This window comes from Microtus oregoni, unplaced genomic scaffold, assembly GCF_018167655.1.
Source record: "Microtus oregoni isolate MIOR12 unplaced genomic scaffold, Mior012 000009F_ref0000495, whole genome shotgun sequence".
Classification (NCBI taxonomy): Eukaryota; Metazoa; Chordata; class Mammalia; order Rodentia; family Cricetidae; genus Microtus; species Microtus oregoni.
In genome coordinates, this window is record NW_024543068.1 from 26003605 (window position 1) to 26026797 (window position 23193).

At 43.9% G+C, this 23193-nt stretch overlaps 1 long non-coding RNA gene across 1 annotated transcript; it reads left to right on the top strand.

The window, feature by feature from the left end:
• Positions 1-1121: 1121 nt before the first annotated feature.
• Positions 1122-8184, top strand: LOC121452087. The gene is made up of 3 exons (XR_005974811.1): positions 1122-1256; positions 2533-2649; positions 7476-8184. It is a non-coding gene; the product is annotated as an uncharacterized LOC121452087 (long non-coding RNA).
• Positions 8185-23193: the final 15009 nt, after the last annotated feature.

Genomic DNA, 23193 nt, shown 5'->3' on the forward strand with positions numbered 1-23193 from the left:
GAGAAATGGTGTAGCAGTTAAGAATACTGGTTGTTTTGCAAAGGACCTGGGTTCAATTCCCACGGCAACTCATAACCGCCATAATTCCAGTTGCAGGGCATCCAACTTCCTCTTTTGACCTCGCTGGAGGCACTGCACACATCTGATACACACACACCTATACAGGCAAAACACTCAAATGCATAAAATACAAATAAATAAATCCTAAAACAACAACAGGAGAAACCTCTTGCAATGGCCAGGCATGGCGGCACATTCCTTTAATCCCAGCACTTGAGAGGCAAAGGCAAGGGGATCTCTGTGAGTTCAATCCCAGCCTGTTATACATAGTAAGTTCTACGACAGCCAGAATTGCACAGAGAAGGTCTGTCTCAAAAACCTCTTGCAAATGTGAATATTATACTTTAATGTATTTTATCACACTAATATATTTTATTGTTGTGTTTATATTATGTGTGATTTTATGCATGGTCTCTAGACACTGCATGTGTTTCAACTCAATGTAGGCATATAATAAATGTCCAACAAATTTGCATGGAAAAAGATCATTAATGTCATACGTTTGAAAGTCGCATGTGTTAGTCTCACAAGCACGACTATCCTAATATCACTAAATTCATTTATAAATTCACCAGGTGACTTTTGGTTTTCACTAGATAATAAGACAAAGCTTCACAAGTACAGTCCTCCCAGCAACTCTATAAAGCAGACAATGGTATGTTTACCCATGTTGGTGTTTGTTTATTTGATTTTGAGACATAGCCCTGGCCATCCTGGAACAATGTAGATTAGGCTGGCCTCGAACTCATAGAGATCCACCTGCCTCTGCCTCCCAAGTGCTGGTATTAAAGGTGTACACCACCGCTCCAGGCTATTATTTTTCTGCTTTTTCAGATAGGAAAGCTAGAGATAGATAGAGCTGAAATGACAAACCCAAGGTCTCAAGCACGTGTACAGCAGTAGGTCAACTTAAATCTGTTTCACAGTAGAATGCATATTCCTGTTAGTTGTCTCACTGAAGTGCAGTTGGGACACACTGAGCATTGCGTAGTTAGGTTTCCCATATTGAGCAATAGTCCAGGTTACAGAATAACTTCCAGCCAGTCTTTACCAGTAGCAGTTCCTTCTCTACACCTCCTGCCTCTGCTCTTCCTGTTCTCTCCTCCTCCCCTTCTCTTCCCTTCCTTCCATCCATCTGCTGTCCAGTCAGGAGATCCCTGAGGGAGCCACATCTCTGCCAGGCTATCGTATATAAGGTCAGTGTTCCCACATTCCAAAGGTAGGCCGAAATGTGTGTGGAGAGCAGGACTTCTGCCAGAACAATGACTCGCTGTGTACAATGCAGAGCAGTTCAAGGGGAGGTCACCCTTTAGTTAAGAGCAGGGTGCCTGTCCCCAGGAATGCAAGAGGGCTACCACAGAGCCCTCTGAAGGGTCGAGTGTGGCTTCTGCGACACTCGGGAAAGTCAAACCCATCATAAACAGGTCCTGATGTTTTATTGCATGACCGAAAGGAGGTGCGGACACTGTGCAGTTCTCAATGTCACAACATTGTGCACATTTATAGTAAGCACACACAGCCGCCTCTAGGTTATTCGGCAGTTAATAACCCAGGTAGGGAAGTATCTGGTTCCTTTGCATCTCTTCGTGGCTTGTTTACTTGCCTTTCTGACCCAGAGTCCTGTTGACTAGAACATCTACTAGCATAGATATGGGATTGTAGAGGGATGGGCCTGGGGAGCTTCCTGTCTCATTATTTCCAAGCCATGGCTAGACCGAATGGAAATGGCTTGAGCAGTACTCACACCTCGGTACGGTCGAGTGGATGGTCTTTCATACCACAACCTTAGTAACCACCAAAGCCTACTTTGGGACTAGCCTCCCTGCTGGTATAATATTGCTACTATGTGTGTGTGTGGGGGGAAAGCCCTTGCAGATTGGGGCACTGACAAATTTGTTATCTCAAGACTTACTTTGTCTTTAAGGTTGACTCGTAGTTTATTGCCCGTTCTGAGTTCCCTTTCTCATTCCCCCAGCCCCAGTGGTGATACCAAGCCTCTGTTGCGCTCCCAATCCCTTCAATTTAAATTAGTAGTTCTCATTTGCCACATCTTAGTCTAATTACCCCAAACCCTTAAAAAAGTTCTTTCCTAGGTTGTTATCCAAGATTAATGAAATTAAATCTGCTGGCATCAAATCTAAGCATGGTTTTTTGTTTTTAAATTACTTTTGTGTGTGGAGGTCAGGGGACAGCTCGTGGGAGTCGGTTCTCTACTCTAATGTGGATCCTGGAGACAAAACTCAGGTCATCAGGCTTGGTGGCCTTTACCAAGTCATCTCACTCAGCCAAGCATTGATTTTTTTTTTTAAAGATTTCGAGATAATTTCAGTGTATAGCTGAGGACTAAACCATCGCTTTCAATGAATAACAACACTTTATAAATCACCAGAAGATGTATGGTCATAAAGCATCACCCCTGAATCCTCTCCAAGTTGTTCTATAGCCAACCTTCTCTTCCTTTCCTTCCTTCAGGTTTTAGAGATTTGGGCATCCCTTGCTCTGTGCGAACAAGTTCTGCCTATGGTCTCTTTTATCCTGTCTTCCATGGACTGAATCTCTTCTCCTGGGCCGAGTCTTTCCCTCCAGGCTGTAAGTAAGCTAAAGTCTTATCCCTCGAAAGATAATCCTAGAGTGTGCCATTCCTACCCGCGTCTCCAGTCTCGCTTCTGTCTCCTCCTTCCTGGGTCTTTCATTTACTGGTTGTCTTCTCTCTGGAATCCTTGGCTTTCATAATTCAGCTAAGCCTTACCAATCTCTCAGAACTTGGCTCTATTGTTATACTCTTCGTGAAATGTTTCTAAATTCGCTGGCTGCATCAAGCCTCTACCCTAGCACTTGGCCCCCACAGTTGGGTTCTCTATTTTTCCTTCTTCCTCAGATGTATGACGCTTCCTGAGGGCAGGAACCAATCTGTCTTCATCTTTGTTGACATCAGAACCTGGGTCACTCTAGGTGTTCGGTCTGTGTTTTCTGGGCAGAGTTTCAAACAAACAAACAAACAACTATTCTCTACCTGAGGAGAAGGATGAGGTGTGCCTAGCAATACGAGCTTTGTTTTGTCAGGTTCTCACTTTCTAATTTGCACAAACAATTGCTGTAGAGGTCGCAGGGCACATTTTTTAGAGTTTTATACCATGTCACAAGATAATGGCACATTTGCTTTTTCAAAGCACGCTTCTATAACCATTTAACACAGAATTCCTCTCATCAGCGTTTCTGCCCCCTCCAAGGCAACCCCCCCACAATGACCATCAAGTCATCAGAAGAAAGAAGGACCAACAAGATGACTTATACTTTATAGTATTAGTAATTAAAATTCTTAGTTGGGCGATGCTGACACACACCTTTTAACACACACCCAGCACTCGGGAGGCGGAGGCAGATGGATCTCTATGAGTTCAAGGCCAGCCTCGTCTACGAAATGAGTTCTAGGACAGTCAGGGATACAGAGTAAAACCCTGTCTTGAAAAGGAAAAAAGGAAGAAAAAAAGAAAGGAAGAAAGGAAGGAAGGAAGGAAGGAAGAAAGGAAGAAAGAAAGAAGGGAGGAAAGAAGGAAAGAAGGAAAAGCAAGATGAAAATTCTTGCTTGGACACATTCCACTTTTCTGCTTCATTTTAAAATTGGGTACCACTTCCCTGTGCTGACCTGTCTCCAGCAATCAGAGAGAGAGCAGGCTGGGCCACAATAGTGAGCAGCCCTGTGCTGACAATTTCCTGCTTCCTTTCTTTTCCTTTTAAACATTTTTTTAAAACACACACACACACACACACACACACACACACACACACACACGTCTGTCCTTGGTTGTCCTCTAAATGCTTGCTCTCGAAGGAGAAGGCTCTCTTTATCATCCAATTAGTTGGCTGAATGGATCTAAGAAACTCCTCAGCCCTGTCCCCCTCTTCTTGCCAAAATTTTATGAAACTCAAGACTGCATATATTCATAAGCACCAGAAAACACCTGTGAGCAATTAACTACACGCCCTTGATTTAGAAGCCTTGGAAATATGCTGATGGCCTTTAGACCGTTGTCGCAGGCCTATAATTATGTAAGACCACAACCAAACCATCCCAACAGGCCAATTACAGGAAGGGCCATTCTTTCCCATACGGTGTGACCCTGCCTCTAAAATCATTCTGTCCAGGACTCTGAGAGATGTACTCTTTAGAGAGGGCAATCTTTAAAGGAAGGGACTAGGCCTTACAGCATGTCTCTGAAATATGTATATAAACAACGCATGGGGAAAGGAAGCTACCAAACTCAATGAAAAGAAATCACGGAATTAAAAGCCCTATTTAAAGTTATCTATCCAGAAAATGTCACATATAACTCCTCATTCTGTCCAGTCCGGAAGCAATCTCCACAGGGTTAACAAACTAATTCTGCAAGCAACAGTGTCTCCTAGAAAATGCCCAAATCTATCTTTTAGTAGATAGCCCACTGTCGGGTTGCAAAACAAAAAGATTTGCCCAATCCTTTCTTTATGTGCAAGCATGAGTTCTTATCATTACACAGGGCACTTTATTTCACATTTGACGTGAGCAAGATATTAAAAGGGAAGCCTTCCAGCACTGGAGAAAGCCATCTTTTTCTAGAGGCAGACTCTAACAACAGGGCCATAGAAGCCAGTGTTCTTAACCAGTGCAGGTGTGCCTGGTGAGTGCTAAGTTCCATGATATCCGGACCCTCTCCTAAGTCTTTGTAGTTTTCAGGCAGCAGAGTAGTGGCCTATGGCTGCATCGAATACAGTGTCAACTGTTCTGTGTGGCTACTGAACACTGTAATCTCTCGCCTCAATCAAGGGGCATGCAAGACTGAAATTCACACTTGATTGTGAAGCCTTACAGTGACAAGAATGTTGACTAGCTCTGTAAAAATTCTATTGATTAGAGAAGAAATTATATTTTATATATGTTGGACTGAAATTATTATTAAAATGGATTTTATCTTTCTTTTTGCTTTGAAAATACATGGCAATTAGAAAAACTGAAGTTGCACAAGTAGCTCATATTATATTTCTATAATATAATATAATATATTTCTATAGGAGATTACTGGTCTACCACTTTCTTTAGAATTGCTGAGGACCCTTTTTCTTAGAGAAACGAGAGTCTTGTGAAGATGTGCAGACTCGCACCTCAGCCTGTAGATGATGTATTACCGGGTCTCTGATGGAGCCCAGTACCAGGGCACTGTGACATTAGGCTAGGCTGACATGGCTGGTAATTGTCAGGAACAGAAGGATCCACCCATCAGTCAACTGACCACTTACACACCAATTCTGTACTCGTCCATTTTCTAGGTTTCCCTGGGTCTGCTGGGTCCACCTTTCTGGTTTCTCCACCCGAGGACTGGATAATTCAGCGGCTCTCACCCTAATCCTGCTCCTCTTGCATTTTCTATCTGGGTCACAGCCATGTATGGCTTCCTCCTCTCTGAATTGCGTGCCCACACCCAGCATGCAAACAGTCATTAAGGCCGATCCATCTCTCAGTACACCCTTTAGGATTCCGCGGCCACCACTGCTTGGATTATTGCTAGAATCTCCCAACTCTCTTGCTCCATCTCATCTCCCTCACTGAGGTTAATTTAAAACAATCGCAAATCTAGTAGATCACCCCCTGGTTCAAACATTAAGCCATAAGCCCTTCATAGTAGACAAAATGTTTCTTCTTCAGCTGCTTCTGTCCTGGTTCTGTATCTACCTGTCTCTCCACATGGGCTCTAGCCATCCTGACCCAGTCTTTGTTCATGCCTCTAAGCCTGGGAACTGGAGCGCCTCTCCCTCCCTTCTCCTTGGACTTCACTTTATCCCCATTCCCACCCCCTACTGCCAATTTGGGACTTCACTCTTGTGCCTTTTCCCATTGTGACACATACACCGTTGTACTGACTTTATTTGTGACTTCTTGTGCTTGTCGCCTAGTAGGTGGCTAAGAACTGGTGAAGAGTGACAGCTAGAGAAATGTTCCTACAGATCCTCCCCAAACACAGCCCTCCAACTTTAGGAGTCTGGAGGAACCTCGGGGGTCCTCTACCCTCTCATCTCCCCCGGAGCATATGATGGAGGCAGAGCATCCCTTAATGCCTGCTGTCTCATTTCATGCTCACACTGACCTCTGAAGGGAGCATTTCTCTTTACACACATTTCACAGAAGCGGAAAACCAGGCCTCTGTGATTTAAACAATGTGTCCAAAGTCATGCAGCTAGTTGCAAGATAAAAATTAGAACTCAGGTCTTTTTCTACTTGGGGGAGCCAGCTTTCCCTTTCTCCCATGGCTACTCAGGTTCAGAAGCATTCTGAGCTACTCAGCATAAATAAGGATGTTATATTCATAGAGAGAGAAAGAGACCGTTTTGGTGGAAAGAACCACATTGTGACAATGTGGCTAGTTTTATCCTCAGCTCTGTGGGTTATTAGCTATCTGACGAAAGCACTTGTCTCATCTGCATTATTTGCTAAGTAGAGAGTTTTCTTGAGCTATATTTATTGCTAATAGAAAATAAGAGTGAATTTAAGCATTAAATTGGATATATAAACACATTTAATTTACTGTTTTGCTTGTTCGTTTTTTGTTGCTGTTGTTGTTGTTTTTGAGACAGAATTTCTGTGTGTAACAGCTCCGGTTGCTCTGGAACTTGATTCTGGAACAGGCTGGCCTTGAAGTCACAGAGATCCACCTGCCTCTTCTTCCAGAATGCTGGGATTAAAAGTATGTGCCACCACTGCCCAGCTTAAATTTATTGTTTTTAGTTTGCAGATTTTTCGGCATTTCTTTGGGCAATATTTCATGTGTCACAGAAGTATATGCTTATAACCATCGAATGCTTGACAACCATGAAAATGAAGAGACTATCACTACCAAGATCACTAATAGTAGGCCAGGTAGTGGTAGTGGCGGTGGTGGCGTTTAACTCCAGTACTTGGCAGAGGCAGAGAAAACTCTGGATTCAAGGTCAGCCTGGTCTACATAGCAAGTTCCAGGATAGCCAGGGCTACACAGAGAAACCCTGCCTTGAAAAATCAAAAGAAAAAACAACCGGTGTGGGGGCAGAGCAGCAGGGAGATCACGAGTAGTGGGTAGATCACTAATAGTGGGTAGATCACTAGTAGTGGTAGATCACTAGTAGTGGGTGGATCACTAATAGTGGTAGATCACTAGTAGTGGGTGGATCACTAGTAGTGTGTCTGGAGTAATGTCTCAGCAGTTAAGAACGTGTGCTATCACCTGGGGCCATGGTGGTGCCCGAGGGTCACTCTGTCTCCAGGGCCATACAGATGGGGTGGCCTGCGCTGTCACCCAGGGCCATGGTGACATTAGTGCACTGGCTGCTCCCAAGGGTTATATCTAGGTCTGTGGTCCTGCTGTAGCTGGGGTCTGTGTTGATGTCTGTTGTTTGTGTTACCACAGGAGCCCATGTGAGCCATGTGTTGAACCACAAGAGCTATGGGGGCCGTGCTGAGATGACCTCACCCTTCACTGGCCTGGGGATAGCTGACCCTGCCCTGGGATAACTGAACCTATGACTCTGGCACTGGAGAGCTGGCCCTGCCCTTCATAGGAGAGCACCCCCAACTTAGGAAAGCTGGCCCCAACCTCCGTGGGTGTAGGAGAGCTGGCTTTAACCCTTGCCTGAGGGGGCTGGTCCCAGCAGACCAGACTGACCAACTCAGCTACCATCCAGACCCACATCCAAGGCTTTGAGTTGGTACTCTCCAGCATCTACCCCATTGGTGACCTGCTGGAGCACATGAAGAAACAGGAATGTGGAACCGCAGCCACAGGATCCCCATGACTGGGGCAACAGCAGGATACCTGAGAGGAGTTATGGTAAGGGTCCAGTATCAATGGTGTAACAGAAGCCGGAGGTCTGGAACCTGACCAACAACACATTACACAATGAACCTGTGCAAGTAAAGCTGTTTGGACAAAAGGGTCTACTGGATGGTACACAGCAGCATCCAATGTCACTAAGATGAATGGAGAGGTGGAATGGAGGGAGGAGTGAAGTGATTTTGTTTGGTTGTTTAAAAATTAATATTCTTATTTATATTAAAAAATTTTATTATTTCTTTTTAAGTTTTCCTTTGTGGGGGCCATAAAAGGGTGAAGGGCAGAGGAGGGACTGAGATATGAGATTTATAAATAATCAATAAAAAATTAAGTGATTATTGTTTTGTTGTTTTTGTTTTTTAAGGAACATGTACTGAGGGCCAGAGTTAAGTGTCTAGCAGCCATATCAGGTGGCTTACACTTACCTGTAACTCTAGTTGTAGGAGATCCAACACCTTCTTGTTTTCTCCTCCATACCCATGCACATGAGTGTACGTACATATACATAAGTAAAAATAAGTCTTTTTAAAATGATCCTTATTGATGTAATTCTTATTTTTTTTACCCATGCATTTTATTGAACAACACTTATGGTCATATAAAATTTTATCTGCCACCTTCTAGTTTGGTTCAGTTCAGTTTTGGTTTTGGGCAGGGACTCACTTCTTTAGAGCAGGCTTGCCTCAAACTCATATTCCTCCTGCCTCAGCCTCCCAAGTTTGGGATTATAGGTATACGACACTCTGCTTTTATGATTAGAAAGAAATCGCTTGACTTTGGGACATAAACATTCTGCTGTGATAACTGTATCTTCACTACTGGAACTGTTCACAGCTATAGTGGTCTGTCAACCACTCGCATCAGAATGCTGAGTTGTAGAGTGACCGATAGCCAAAGATACGGAATCCAGGAAACCAATGGTATTAACAACCTAACATGGGTTCAGAGATCTCGCCTCCTCCTCTTCTCGGGTGTAGCCCTCCTAGATCAGCCTAGATCAAGGGGGCCTTGTTAGATATGCATCCTCTTGGGCTCTATCCCCAGCCTACTGAATTCAAATCGGCATTTGAGATCTACGGGTGATTCATGTGCACGTACAGTAAGACGAACAGTGGTTCTCAACCGTGGCTACGCTTCAGAAAGGCATGGAAAGATCTTCAAGATCCTAACGCCCAGGTTGCACCCTCTGCTTATCAAATCACTACAAATGGATCCCACACAGTAGCGCTTATCAAAGCCACCCTGGTGATTCTGTAATGTGCAAGGGACATGGAAGGGACTGAGTCACTGCCACAAACAGATCCAAAGCTGTTTAGACAGCACCACGTTCCAGCGGCAGAGTTCTTCCTATGTCTTTCCATGAGGAGTTCTGGGGAAATGAGACAAATCTGAGGCAGGCAAGCTCAGGGAGTAGTTCAGCAACCTGCGACTACACTTAGTTTGGGCTATGTACGTACCCCTCTGCTAGCAATTGTGCACTTGACATCCTGGGACACTTACTCAATTTGTATACACATTCTACGCTCAACAATACACCTAGCAACCCAATTTTGAACTCCTACCTACATTGAGCTTCGTGCACACCCCTTTTAAACAAAATAGATTTCTCCTCCCCTGACACAGTCAAACTTAGCCAGATCCTATTCGGTTGTAGTCTTGTGTCTGGGTAGCAGGGTGGAAGGGCCAAGCAAGCTGAACTGATTTGGGTACATGTTCAATAAGGCAAAATTGTGTCCTCAGAGCAAGTGTAGAGAGAATCCCCTGTTTAGCATCTAAAGTCTATTCAGAGTCAGGTGTACACAATGATTAAAGTCAGACGCATTGCAAGAAGGGAAAGACATAAATAATTGAGAAATAATTATAACCTAATCTAGCAATCAAAATAGAGAATCATCTGAACTACATTCCCTAACAAGCAGCCCCACCTTCCTTTAGAATCCCAGGAAAAGAGACCTTGAATAATCTCATTCAGGAGGCCCTAATCTCTTACATTGTAATCTGCCCTTTCTATCACTTCACTTTGAATAAAATTGCCTTGGCACTTTTGCAAATGTCTGTGAACCTTTGTTTCAGTTCCTTGAATAAGAGGCCAAGAACCCAGGAATACTAGGTCTGGACTCAAACTGCCATCAAGAAAACAACAACAAAGTAATATAGAAGCCTCCTTCTCTATGTTTCTCTTCCCTAAAGTGATTTCTGGTTTTTGTGCTGTCAGGCTACAAACAATGGTTTCTGTGTGTCCTGGAGCCACGGGACAATAGGAAGATCAGCCCATTTCTTCCCCTAATTTATTGTCCTGACATTCTCCTGGTTGCTGCATGTCTGGTTTCTCTTGTGCCTGCATTTAAGCAAGCCACTGGATTTCAAAATTCTGATTCCAGCTACACAATGCCACAGGTGAAAGACATAAAGGTCACACCCATGTGTGATTGTCGTCATTCTTTTTCTTTCAGTTTCTTTCTGTTAGTTTCTTTTTTCTTTCAGTTTCTTTTTTTCTTTCTTTCTTTTTTTTCTTTTCTTTCTTTCTTTTTTTTTTTTTGAGACAGGGTTTCTCTGTGTACCCTGGCTGTCCTGGAACTCACTCTGCAGGCCAGGCTGGCCTGGCTTTAAATTTACAGAGATCTTCCTGCCTCTGCCTCCCAGTGCTGAGATTAAAAGCATGTGCCACCACTGCCCGACTTTCTTTCTAGTCAATTGGCCACCTCACAAAGAGATCCTTTTGGGCTGGAGAGATGGCTCAGAGCACTGGCTGTTCTCGTCCAGAGGGTTTGTGTTCAATTCCTAGTAGCCACAATAGCAGCTCACAAACCAGTTGTAACTCTGCAGGTACCTAGTGTGAAACTGGTACATAGATGTACACACAGACATGCACAAAATAAAAATAAACTAAATCAAAAAAATCTTTGAAGAAGAGAGAAAGCAACTCTTGTGGGAGGTTGGAGTCTCCTATGACTGCAGAGTATTTAATAGTTTCTAACTTAGGACCAGAGGAACATAAATCTTTCCATAAACAGTTGGTATTGTTCCTGTTTTTTTTTTTTTGCAGAGTTAGAACCATATTGCATGATACTTTTGAGTATTTTGACATTTGTAGAGAATATTAGAATGGGAAATGACATATTGATATGCTATTAGTAAGGAAAATGATTCTAAAATTTTCTTAAAATCTTTATTATGATGATGATGGGAGATTGGGGATCAAACTCAGAGCCTTGTACCTACCAGCTGGGTAAGCAGCTCTGAGCTACACTCTACTGCCTTTCATATCTTTAAACTTAGCTGCATGATATTTAAAAGTTATTGGTAAACTTTGTTGTGATGGTTTGAAAGAAAATAACCTCCAAAGGGTATGGCATTGTTAGGAGATGTGGCTTTGTTGGAGTAGGTATGGCCTTGATGGAGGAAGTGTGTCACTTGGGAGGTGAGCTTTGAGATTTTATAAATGCTCAAGGCATGCCCAGTGTCTCAGACCACTTCCTGTTGCCTGAGCAAAATGTAGAGCTTTCAGCTTCCTCTCCAGCACCATGCTTGCCTGCCTGCCATGTCCTACCATAATGATAATGGAATGAATCTCTGGACTGTAATTGAGCCACCACAATGAAATGTTTTCCTTCATAATAGTTGCCGAGGTCATGGTGTCTCTTCACAGCAATAGAAACCCTAAGACGTTTTTATAACAAATAGAAAAAGAAAAAAAAGATAGTAATGGCTTTGACTTTCCTTTCTTCTTGGAAGTCACCAAACACTGAAAAGTTAAAAAAAAAAAAAAAGGAATGAAAAGAAACTGAGAAAGGAGCTTCCAGCTTCTGGACAATTTGAGAAGGTTTTTGCAGAAAGCAACGTGGTAGAAGGTGACCTGAAAGAAAAGCAGATTCAACATCTACTTTCCAACTCTTGTCTCAGGTCCCTAGAGGGAGGATTGTCCTGGGGCTGAGTCTGTGAGTAGATCAAGAAAGAAGAGAGAGGTAATCTGGGGAAATAATAGAGCTTGTGTAGTACTGCCTACTGCAGCTGCCACCGGAACCACACACAGGTGGATGCCCAGCCCAGCGGTGGCTCTTCAGCTGTGGGTAGCTGGAAGCATGCAAGTTGGATCTCAATCCTACCTAAGCACACAGTACTCCTTAAGCCTTTCAGAGGCTTCTCCTAAGCCCAAGCAGGCACACTGAAACAGGCTTCCGAGTCTTGTGACCTCAGACTCTGTGTTCATACGCATGTTTGGGGTGAGAAGATCTATGATCTGTACCATCCCATTCTCCAGAGGTCTGTGTTAAGAGTTTAAGATACACATCTAGAAAGCCTGGTCTCTAATGCAGCAGGGGAGGGTCTGAGCAATCTAGAGGAACCAGCTGTCTTGAGCTGAGTCTCCTGCCAGCCCCTACCTTACCTTCAGTTATAAACTAAACTCTGCTCTGTGCATGAGCCCCACATTGGGCGCCATTTGTAAACAGATTTTTCTTTGGGTCATCAACTCACAAGAAATGACAGACTTATTATTAATCATGAAAGCTTGGCCTGTAGTTTAGGCTTGTCCCATCAGCTCTTATAACTCAAACTAACCCATTTCTAGTCATCCATGTGTTGCATGTGACTTGTGGCTTTTACCTCTCCTCCTGAACATCTGTTTCCTCTGTATCTGGCTGCTGATTCCTCCTTTCTTCTTCCCAGAGCTCTCTGTCCCCAGAATCCCACCTATACCTCCTGCCTAGCTATTGGCCATTCAACTCTTTAGTAAACAATCACAGTGACATTTTCACACAGTGCGACTATTCCACAACAGAACTCTAGTCCCAGAATCCCTCATCTCTCACCAGTCTCAACACACATGACACGGTGAGCTCTTTAATATCACTTTGATGGAATATGTGCCCCCCAAACCCACGCTGTCCTTTATTACTTGCAAACCTTTCCCTGCCTGGTAAATCCCCTCCTGTCCTTTGGAGCTCAGTCACAACATAACCACATGGCCTCTTCCACCGGTCCTTCACTTCCCTGTGATTTCTTCCACTGTTTTCCGACCAGTGCACATGCTCATGTCTGTAGAACAATCCCAGTATTGTCCCATGTGTGTGCTACTCTCTTCCAGTTGTGTGCAGTCCAGAGAGCACACAAATCATGGCTCTCTCTACTCCAAACCACAACTGAGGACGTAGCAGACAAAAACAACCTGAGAGAGGCAGTGATTGCATTAATCAAAAAGGTCAACAATCTCCTTGGATCCTACACTGTTACAAGACTGGGATAATCTTAGGAGCTCTTCTGGTCAAAAATGCACATTTATGTCTGATTTTTTTCACACATTTTAAAAGATACTATTTTAAAACGAATAATCAGAGAATAGAAAGATTACTAAGATATAAAAAACAGAATATAAAAAACATAAAATTTAATAGGATGTTTGGAAGATAGAATTGGAGCAACTTAGAGAACAGAGCAGCCATTCAACCAGAATATCTCTGCACCCTGCACTAGCATAGCTCCTTGACATGGCTCTGTCTGCTGGGCTCCACAACAGGGACCAAATCTCTTTCTTCCCCACCAGCACTTCAGCGTTTAGTACATGATAGTTGCGGGCACATTTCTTCTGAAGGAATGAAGGGTGAGCCCATCAGTGAGTGAACACACTTGACAGTGGAGCTATGGTCTGAACAAAGATCGGATGTAAGCAGCTTTGGTATTTTAGGAAAAGATGAGGGAAGAAGCAGCAAGGACTTCCACCCAGGGAAGGGTTGGGCAAGGGAGGCAGCAGTGAGTTCCCAGCATCGTAACGGAAGAAGGGAAAGATGGACCTACAGATCATTGTTTACAAGAGCAGCATCAGGATTTCTCATGCTGTCTCCCGCAAACCTTCACAGTACTGCAAGGTAGCTATGATCTTCATTGCCAAGACAAGCTCCCTTTATCTGTGGTTTTCCAAGGTTTCAGTTGCCTAAAAGGTAACTATGGTCCAAAAATACTGAATGGAAAATTCCAGAAATAAATCGCTTGTGTATTTGAAGTCTCCTTTTAATTATAGCACATTGGGGTAATTATTCTATTATTAGTTATTAATATTAATGTCTTACTGTGCCTAGTTTTCAAATGAGTGTTTATTATAGGGATGGACGTATAGGAAACAAAACAACACTAATGAAACCCCATGCCGAGGAAAGGAGGCTACCATACATATTTTCGGGATGCCGGGACAAGGCTGTGCAGGGGTACTTATCTGTCCAGAGAGTCTAGAGCCAAAAGGTCATTCTAGGACCTTGAATTTGAGGAAAAGAATCTGACTGTGTCTGTATTGCCTTGATGCTGGGCTATCATCCCTGGCACGGTTCAAGCCAATCTTCCTGTGAGTCCTGCTTTCCTGGCCTTCACCCAGCTGGGACTCCAAGCTTCTCTAAAGATCAAGGCTCCCAGCCAGGATGCCCCCTCCCACTCCTCACCCTGAAAATCCTGTGTGGGAGAGTAATAACTGGGTTTAGGGCATAATGGTTTTCTTCTGTTTTGTGTTATGGGGTCTGGTGTGCGCGCGTGTACACACACACACACACACACACACACACACACACACACACACACACACTACCCAGAACCTCAAGTAATTATAGTAAGACGACTCTGCTTCCTTCTCTTGGCCACAGCAGACAGGCGGGAGCCCAGACACTGCAGAGAGGGCAGAGTGACTGCAAGACGGGAAAGGCAGGGACTAGGAATTAGGGGCTGTGACAGAGCCTCAAACTCAGCGTGGCACTGGGCGGGAGCGAGGGGAAGGCCTTCCCTAGAGGGCCAGGGACTTGTCTCATTTAAAAACCACTTAATAGGAAGCCCTTTCAGACAAACAATTACGTGAGGGGAACGGCAAGTCTAGGACAACTCATGTACTAGGCTATCATTTCCGTCAAGAAAGAGAGAGCTGCGCAGCCCACGTTTGCGGTCTGGGAACAACCGACAGCGCTTTTCTGTGGGGAGAGAGCAGTTTGGGAGGAGGAGGAAGGGTTTTGACTTTGTTGGAAATAAAATAACAAATTCAAGAGACTAGTGAAAACGAAGCAGCTTTTAATATAGAGATCTGCAGAAAGAGACACCAGCGGGGAGAAAAGGCAAACGTGGCTTGCTTGCTGATTTGGAGCAAGGCTCTTTCGGAGCTGTCCCATCATTTCCCGTCTCTCTTCCCATAGGCCAAGGCTTGCCCCCTTCCCAAAGTCCCCCTTCTATTGGCCCAGCTCACAAAGACTCGGCCAATGAACAATTTGGGGCTTGAATCTGCCCCCCTTTTCTGATGGGGGCTTAGGCACGAAGTAGATGATGCCAGTAACTTTCCAGAGACAAGCTGGCGCCAGGTGCCAGCTAGGGAGAGAGAGAGGTCCAGAGCCTCCTGCCCCTCTGTGACTCCGATGAACTCTATAAATGCACCTCAGATTGAAAATGGACTGCAGCAGTCTGTTTCTTACAGGAATTATCTATAATTCTGCAATTTTCACAATACTATGACAAGCATGTATCACCGGGTAATGAAAACAATAAAACTAAATCAAAGGAATTTAAGAGACGGATAACGTGGAAGACGTGACCACTCCTTTCCTTGTCCATGAAGATTAGACAGAGCCATTTTATTCTTTGATCTCAATGACCATGACCCCCTTCCCCATATTAAATTAGATGGAGTTCACTTTCTACCATACAGTGCAAACAACGCTAATTTCACAGTCCGTTTGAGCAAGAAAGAACTGAAGAAATCATCCGATCTACCATTTCCAGAGACAACACAGGGAAGTCAGCTCCTACTTGCTACCCTCTTACTTCTGGTCACCGCAGACTTCCTTTTTTCTCAGCACCAATTTCAGTCTCTTGATCCTAGAGATATTAGGAAGGGAAAAATTGGTGGGAGGAGGCTGGGATCAACAGTCTAGCTCAAGGCCAGAGCACCATTGAAACAGAAGGCTAGGGAGGGATTCTGGTGTGAGAGACAGGAGAGAGTGGTCTTCGGACATGGCCTGCCAGTGCTCAGCGGGCTTGTATACATATGTGTTTATGTGAATATGAGGTGTGTACATGTAATGTGTGTGTTCATGTTTGTGTGACTGTGTAGGCGTTTAAGTCTGTATAGCTGAATATGTGTAGTTATGCTATTTTGTGAACAAACTGTGGATGTTTATGATTATATTAGTTCCTGTGTGTGGATGTGTATGAGAGAATGTCTATGTCTATGTGTGGGATGGAAGATTTCTTTCTCTAGGCCAAGCTGATTGAAAAATCTGCTGCTTTCTTCTTCTTCTTCTTCTTCTTCTTCTTCTTCCTCCTCCTCCTCCTCCTCCTCCTCCTCCTCCTCCTCTCTCCTCCTCTTCCCCCCTCCTTCTCCTCTCTCCTCCTCCTCCTCCTCCTCCTCCTCTCTTCTCCTCTTCCCCCCTCCTTCTCCTCCCTCCTCCTCCTCCTCCTCCTCCTCCTCCTCCTCCTCCTCCTTCTCCTCCCTCTTTCTTCAAGACAGGGTTTTTCTGTGTATTCCTGGCTGTTCTGGAATTCATTTTGTAGACACGCATGGCCTCAAACTCGAATTCAGAGATCTGACTGCCTCTGCCTCCTAAGTGCTGGGATTAAAGTCATGCGCCTCTACAGCCTGGCCTGATGTCTTGATTCATCCTTTTGATGACCTTGAAGCACCAAACCAGGATGCAAGTGTGTGGCAGGAGAATGTCCTTCTCCCACTCAGGAGAGAACAGCCTTTCTGTAGTCTCAGAAGACTGACCCATCTTGCTTCTGACTAAGTCACCATTTTTTACATCAATTTCTCTGACCCTCCAGAGTCAATGGCAAGGAATCTGGGTCGTTAAGAGTCCCTGCGGCGTAGCTTAGAGTCCTATGAAGGTAAGAAGTCTTGGCACACAAGGGTTCTCATTCCTCCTGCTTGCCCTTTAACAAATGAATAACGTGATGTTTGGGAAGTCTAGTTGCAGTCCTCTTCAATGGGTTTCAAAATTAATAAATATTACATCATCAATTTTTAAAGGTATGCATACTATCTCAAATAGAGGGGGCCAAGCTATCAAATAGCCATATTCCAGATCTCAGAAGTTAATTCTGTACCACCTTGCTCTACTGGTGACTTTTCTGTAGATAGAAAAGTCTGGAACAAATTAATATACTCTAGAGAGACACTCATGTCTCTCTAGCTGACTATCAGGCTGTTAAAACAATGGACCCCAAAGAAGTGAGAATTTTCCCAGGAATCTCACGCTGGGAGAAGGAAAGGGGCAAGCAGAGGGGCACTTATTTCCCTAAACAACTAATCAAATCCACCTTACAGGATATGACTGGAGCCCAGACAATGGGCCAAGCTGGGTGGGGCAACACCTTGACCAGAACTGCTTATCCTACATATCCTTAGCCCTCTATTTAAATGTTGATCTTACTTCAGGATCCCAAAGATGGACTTGAGGGATTGCTGGATCTCTTTGTTAGGATTCTTTCTAATGTGGCCACATTGCATAAATCTCCTTTTTCTGCTTTCCATGCTTAATACGGTTTCCTTTATTGACTTATCGAGAATGGGTGCCCAGTCCTGACTTGGGTACATGTGATCTCTAAATTTGATAGTACCTTTTTTGTTTGTTTGTTTGTTTGGTTTGGTTTTTTTGAGACAGTTTTGCTGTGGCTTTGGAGCCTGTCCTGGAACTAACTCTTGTAGACCAGGCTGGTCTCAAACTCACAGAGATCTGCCTGCCTCTGCCTCCTGAGTGCTGGGATAAAAGGCATGTGCCACCACCACCGGCACTGAATACTTAAGATACAGAACCTCCCTTCACATCCTCAAGAGTGATATTTAAGTAGAACAATGTACTGTTTGTGGTAAGACATGGCAATATCACGATACAGACCCAAAGTACTTCAGAAATGAAGTCTGTATCAAGCATTAGAAGAACATTACATTTGTTTTGCATGATGTAGGAGTGATGGTTGCCTAGATAAATCCATCCTAAAACTGAACTAGAGTAAATAACACAATGCAAAGAATATTTGTAAAGAAATACACGTACAAAGGAACCTAGAGAAAGCAGTAGCTGTGTAGGTGGCAGGGGTGGAGACGCTTGTTTTTGGTTGCCTTTCACCCTCCTCTTCACATGGCTCGCGATCACTGCTCATGTGGGCCATCCACACTTTCAGAATATGGACTCAAGGGCTGAACTGTATTCATGTGCCAGGAATGGTGTAAAGAAATAGTTGAAAAGATTAAGAGAATTTAGGTTTGGGGAGGTTCTGGTAGAACGACATGAGGACATGAACTCTCAGGGTAGCATTTTCTGTAGATTATAGAGAACAAAGGGGTCTAAAAGAATATGGCACATTGTAGGGCTTCTGCTTGACACTCTCCTACCTAGGGAATGTGCCTTGGTGTCTGCTGAAGATGTGTAATAGGCCACAAACCTTAACTCTCCCTCATTCTCTGAAACTTTTCATGTCTATTCTCTTAGCTTTCTAAATGTTTTCAATTACTCTTTTTGGTCCTCATTCAATTATATCCAATAATTTCCTCTAATCATAATTATTGTAAAGGTATTTTAGCAACAATTTTCTTTCTTCCTAGCCCTGAGTGGGAAACTATTCCTTATCATTCTAATTACTTGAGCTGGTAAATGGGTTGGACACACCATGATTGCCTTCAACACCTCCCCCAAAGCAATCTCCTTCCCACCAGCTCTCTGTGGAGTCAATGTGCCCTAGGCATCTTGGGCTCCTCGTGCTATCACATAAGAGGTATGAAAACCTCTTGGTTGTACTGTGAACTTGGTGATAGTTCTCCTCCAAAGACCTTCCCATCACACCTATGTGGACATTCTGACTGCTGGTGCCTTCCTCCCCTCAGCAATCTAGCTGTCCCCAAACTACGTGAGAAGTCATGGAAGCTTTCTGACCAAATGATTAGGTTAGTGCCCTTCCCAACTACTCCATCTACCCTCATCTTCAGGAGAGCTGGTGTCTCACCCCCGTGACTGTCCCCCATCCATCATTCACCTTCCACTCTCCTCACTCCATGTATTTTACTTTAATGGCCTTTTCCACAAGACAAACTACTGGAGAATATAGAACATCTTTATAGCCAAACTTTTCTCTGAAGTATGCTGTAAATCAATACCTTTACATGCTTATCTGCTCCCCACTAGGTGAGTTATTGGTTATTTTGCATGCATTAGCTTATTTAGTGCTTGAAAAAGCAAAAGCAGAGTGTTGTTTTCCTCATCTGAGAGCTTGGAAAGACAAAAGCCAGCACAGACGGAAGCACTGAGGCCATTAAATCACCTTGCTAGTGACCTGCAGACCTTTCTCAAGCCCAGGGGGCAGGCTGGGGACAATGTCCGTGTTCCACTGTCTCCTAGCAGGAGGAAATATATATCAAAGATGTTACCGTTTTCTTCTATTTCTCTTTTAAATTACGTGTGTGTGTGTGTGTGTGTGTGTGTGTGTGTGTGTAAGTGCCTGGGAATTCCTGAAGAAAGCGTTAGATACCCTGGAGCTGGAATTAATGTAGTTGTGAATTACCCAGTGTGGGTGCTGGGAACTGAACTGTGTCCTCTGTAAGAACTTAGCAGCTCCTGCTCCATTAAAAACAAACAAACAAAAAACGTCTGATTTTGAAACGAGAGGGGAAAAGTTTTTCACTACGTACATGCATATATTCCACTTTTAAAAATCAATATTTGTTTATCAAAATTTATTTCGAAACTGTACAGACACAAAAAGAAGGGGGGGGGAATCATTTATACCTCTTGGGTATAGCAAGTCTGAATTTAATCGCAAATATTTAAAGACATTTTTATTTGGTCCTTTTTTTGATGAGCCCACACTACACAAAGAGAGTTAACAACCCCGTGTCACTTGCTTCTAGCCTTTCTGAGTGGCTATAACAAAATGCCACAGACTGTGACATTTATTTCTCTGGAGTCTGAGGACTTCAAGGTGTCTGGTAAGAACCTGGATTCTGGCTCACAAGTGGGGCATTCTTGCTACGAGCTCACCCAGTAGACGAGCTGGCTGTCTCACTGAGCGCTGTCAGGAGTTAATTCCTCTCATTAGGGCTCTCCCTTCGTGACTCTGCGATTGCCCTCAAACACCCTCTTGTCATGGCCGTCATCCTGGGAATTAGGATTTCAACACATGAATTTACTTTGTGATGGGACACAAAACATTATACTATTGAGCCAGTAAAGGATTCCCTGCCTACCGACTGTTTCAGTACACTGTAATTTAACAATACTATATGACTAGACATGAAGTTTTGTTCACTGTGTATAATAACCAAGGATGAACAGCTCCTTAAATATTTCTACACTTTAATATTCTGAAGGGGAGGAAGTATTATTTGTTGAGCAATATTTATGATTGTTATGAAGGCCATTCAACTGAAAGTATTACAGCTGAAAAAGAGCAAATATTTTTGCTATAAACCAGGAGTTGACAGAATTTTCTTGGAAGGGGCAGGTAATAAGTACTTTAGGCTTAACAAATAATTAGATCTCTTATAAAACTGTTCAAGTCTACCATCACAGCACAAAAGCTGCCATTGGAAAGACATACATGAGCCAGGGAAGCAGTCTCAATAAATCTTTATAAACACTGGAATTTGAATTTCATAGAGTTCTTATATATGTTATAAAATATTATTCTTTTTTATTTTTTTCCAACCATTCGAAAACGTAAAAAGTACTCTTTATGTGTGTACCACTACAGCAAGCGGTCCCTCATGCTCTAAATTATCCATTCACACTAACGAGGTAATAAGAGATCTGCATCCAGCCACAGACCAAGGCACAGAATTAGTGAGGATTTCCTCTCCCACCCTTCTTTGTCCTGGACTTAGACATACCTACATCCACACCCACTCACATCTACACCTATTATCCCCAAGTCCTTCCACAGCAGATGGGCCACCCTTCTCCAGAGTATCACAGGTTCAAAAATTGCTCCTGTCTAGCATGAAAGCACACACCTGTAATCCCAGGAGGAAAGATGTAAGTTTGGCCCAGCTTATCCCAAAAGATCCGTGTTGCACAGCTGGGCATGGTGGAACACACCTTTAATCCCAGCATTTGGGAGGCAGAGGCGGGTGCTGGGAGTCCCAGATCAGCCTAGTCTACATAAAATTCTAGGGCAGCCAGAGCTACACACAGAGATCCTGTTCCCAAACCCAGACAAATGTCAAACCCCGTGGCACTTCTGTTTTTCTTAGTCAGCTCTATTTCTTGGAGTATCTAATTTTCTCTGGAAGTCATTCACATCAAAGAATGACTGGCAGGGACCAGCTGTCCTCTGGGAATTACCACTTTAAAATGTATTTCTGTAACTAACTGTACATTGGGGAAGCCCTGTTTGAGCACAGGGTTGCCAGCTGTTCATTTAGAAAGGTGAGTTGGTGCTACGTGGTAGTGGAGAAGGCTAAAATAATTCCTCTGCCAGGTGTTTAATTGGGGAGGCAGAACAAGAGTGAGAAAAGCTCAAATCACAGCAGGCGGGTAGTGAGTGGTACACGTCTTTAATCCATGAGGCAAAGCAGAGGGATCTCTTAGTTCAAGGCCAGCTAGGTCTACAGAGATAATTCTAGGATTGCTGAAGCAGCAAAGAGAAACTTTGTCTCCAAAAACAAAAACTAAACAAAAAAGTTCAAATCATAAACTATTTACTGCTCAGTCAGTGGTACATTAAATAAAAAGCCTAAATTAAGGTAGAGACTGGCGTAGTTGCTCAGTGTTGTCCAGCAATACAATCTGGTATAATTCTCTGCACACTGGACTACAGGGGATTGTAATCTTTGCCTCTAGTCCCCAATTTAAGTTATAACATTAAAAAACTGTCAATGTTCAGGCTGGTAGTGGTGGTGCACTCCTTTAGCCCTAGTACTTGGGAGGCAGAGGCAGGCGAAACTCTTGAGTTTGAGGCCAGCCTGGTCTACAGGGTGAGATCCAGGACAGCCAGTGTTAGGAATATTTCTTAGGTGAGCCTAAGGCAAATAATTCCAATCAGACCAAATTAGATAAAAATTAAAAGATATCCAGGTTTAATTGGACGTCTGCGCTCTCAGGTGGCCTTGGAAAAACATGAGGGGTCGGGGAACAGAAAGCCGACAAGACCACAGGAGAGGAAGAAGGGAGACCGCATGTTTATTTTCTGGGGGGCAGTTTAAATAGCCTGTGGGAGTGGTCTTGACCTTCCCTGGGTCGGGGTCACCATTTGGTGGGCTTCCTTGACACTCCCTGGGGAGGTGGAGTTTGGACTGAGGCAACTCTCAGGGGAGGGGGTTTCCAAAGATGGATGGGAGGAGGGCTACGATGAGGCCCCCCAACTTAATAACCAGGGCTACACAGAGAAATTCTGTCTCAAAAAGCCAAAATATATATGAAACTAGGGGCTCTAATATACGTCCCCTTGTAACTGGCCTGCTTGGCAGGAGTGGCAATTCTCCGGGGACACTCGTGCCCTTCTCATTGGCTGTTAGATTATTGAATCAATGGAACCCAGGATGTTTGACTTTCCCTAGGAATCTCCCGCTGTAGAGGAAAAGCCCAGGGGCAGCCAGAGCAGGAACTCCTCTCCTGGAGAAAGATTTACTACTTGTCTGCCAATCACACAGGCGAGACTTGAGCTGAGGCAATGGCGGGCGGGGCTACTTGGGGATCCAACTGCTTAGCCGCCACCTCTTAGCTTCTGTTTGAAGGTAAATCATGTTGTCCCTCCTCCCAGTGTGACCACATTGATGAGTACATCTCCTATTTCTGCTTTTCGGTACTAATTGCCTGTTTTAATCGGCTTGCTGAGGATAGGTGACTGAATCTAGCATGTTGGGACACGCGCACCATGACCCTAAGTCCGATAATATTGTCTTCCACAGTAATTTTTCTCTTGGGAAAAGAAAAGTGTCCTTGAGATGCAATGCACGGAGGAAGGACCCTGGAAGGTGAGTAGGTGGATTGTCGGGCATAGAGGCCAACTTTGCTTAGGGAAAATGGAGTGATGGGGAAAGGTGCTGGCCTTGCCATTGGCAGGAATCTTCCACGGTGACTCACGGGCAGCTAGACTGCTAGGGAGAAGAGCAGGAGCGATTTTTCTCTTCATACTTTTAGTACTTTTGGGTGACTTTTTCAGACTCACAGAGGAAGCCATTTCTTTCTTTTCAAAGACATTAACATATAGCGATAACTTGAGGTAGACTCCGGTATTGTGCATAACAGCTTCTCAACGTCCTTAGGGGCCCAGTGCTTTTATCCAAGAGTCTCTATTTCATGGATTTATATGTGCATAAATGATCAAAAGAAAAAATCCTTTT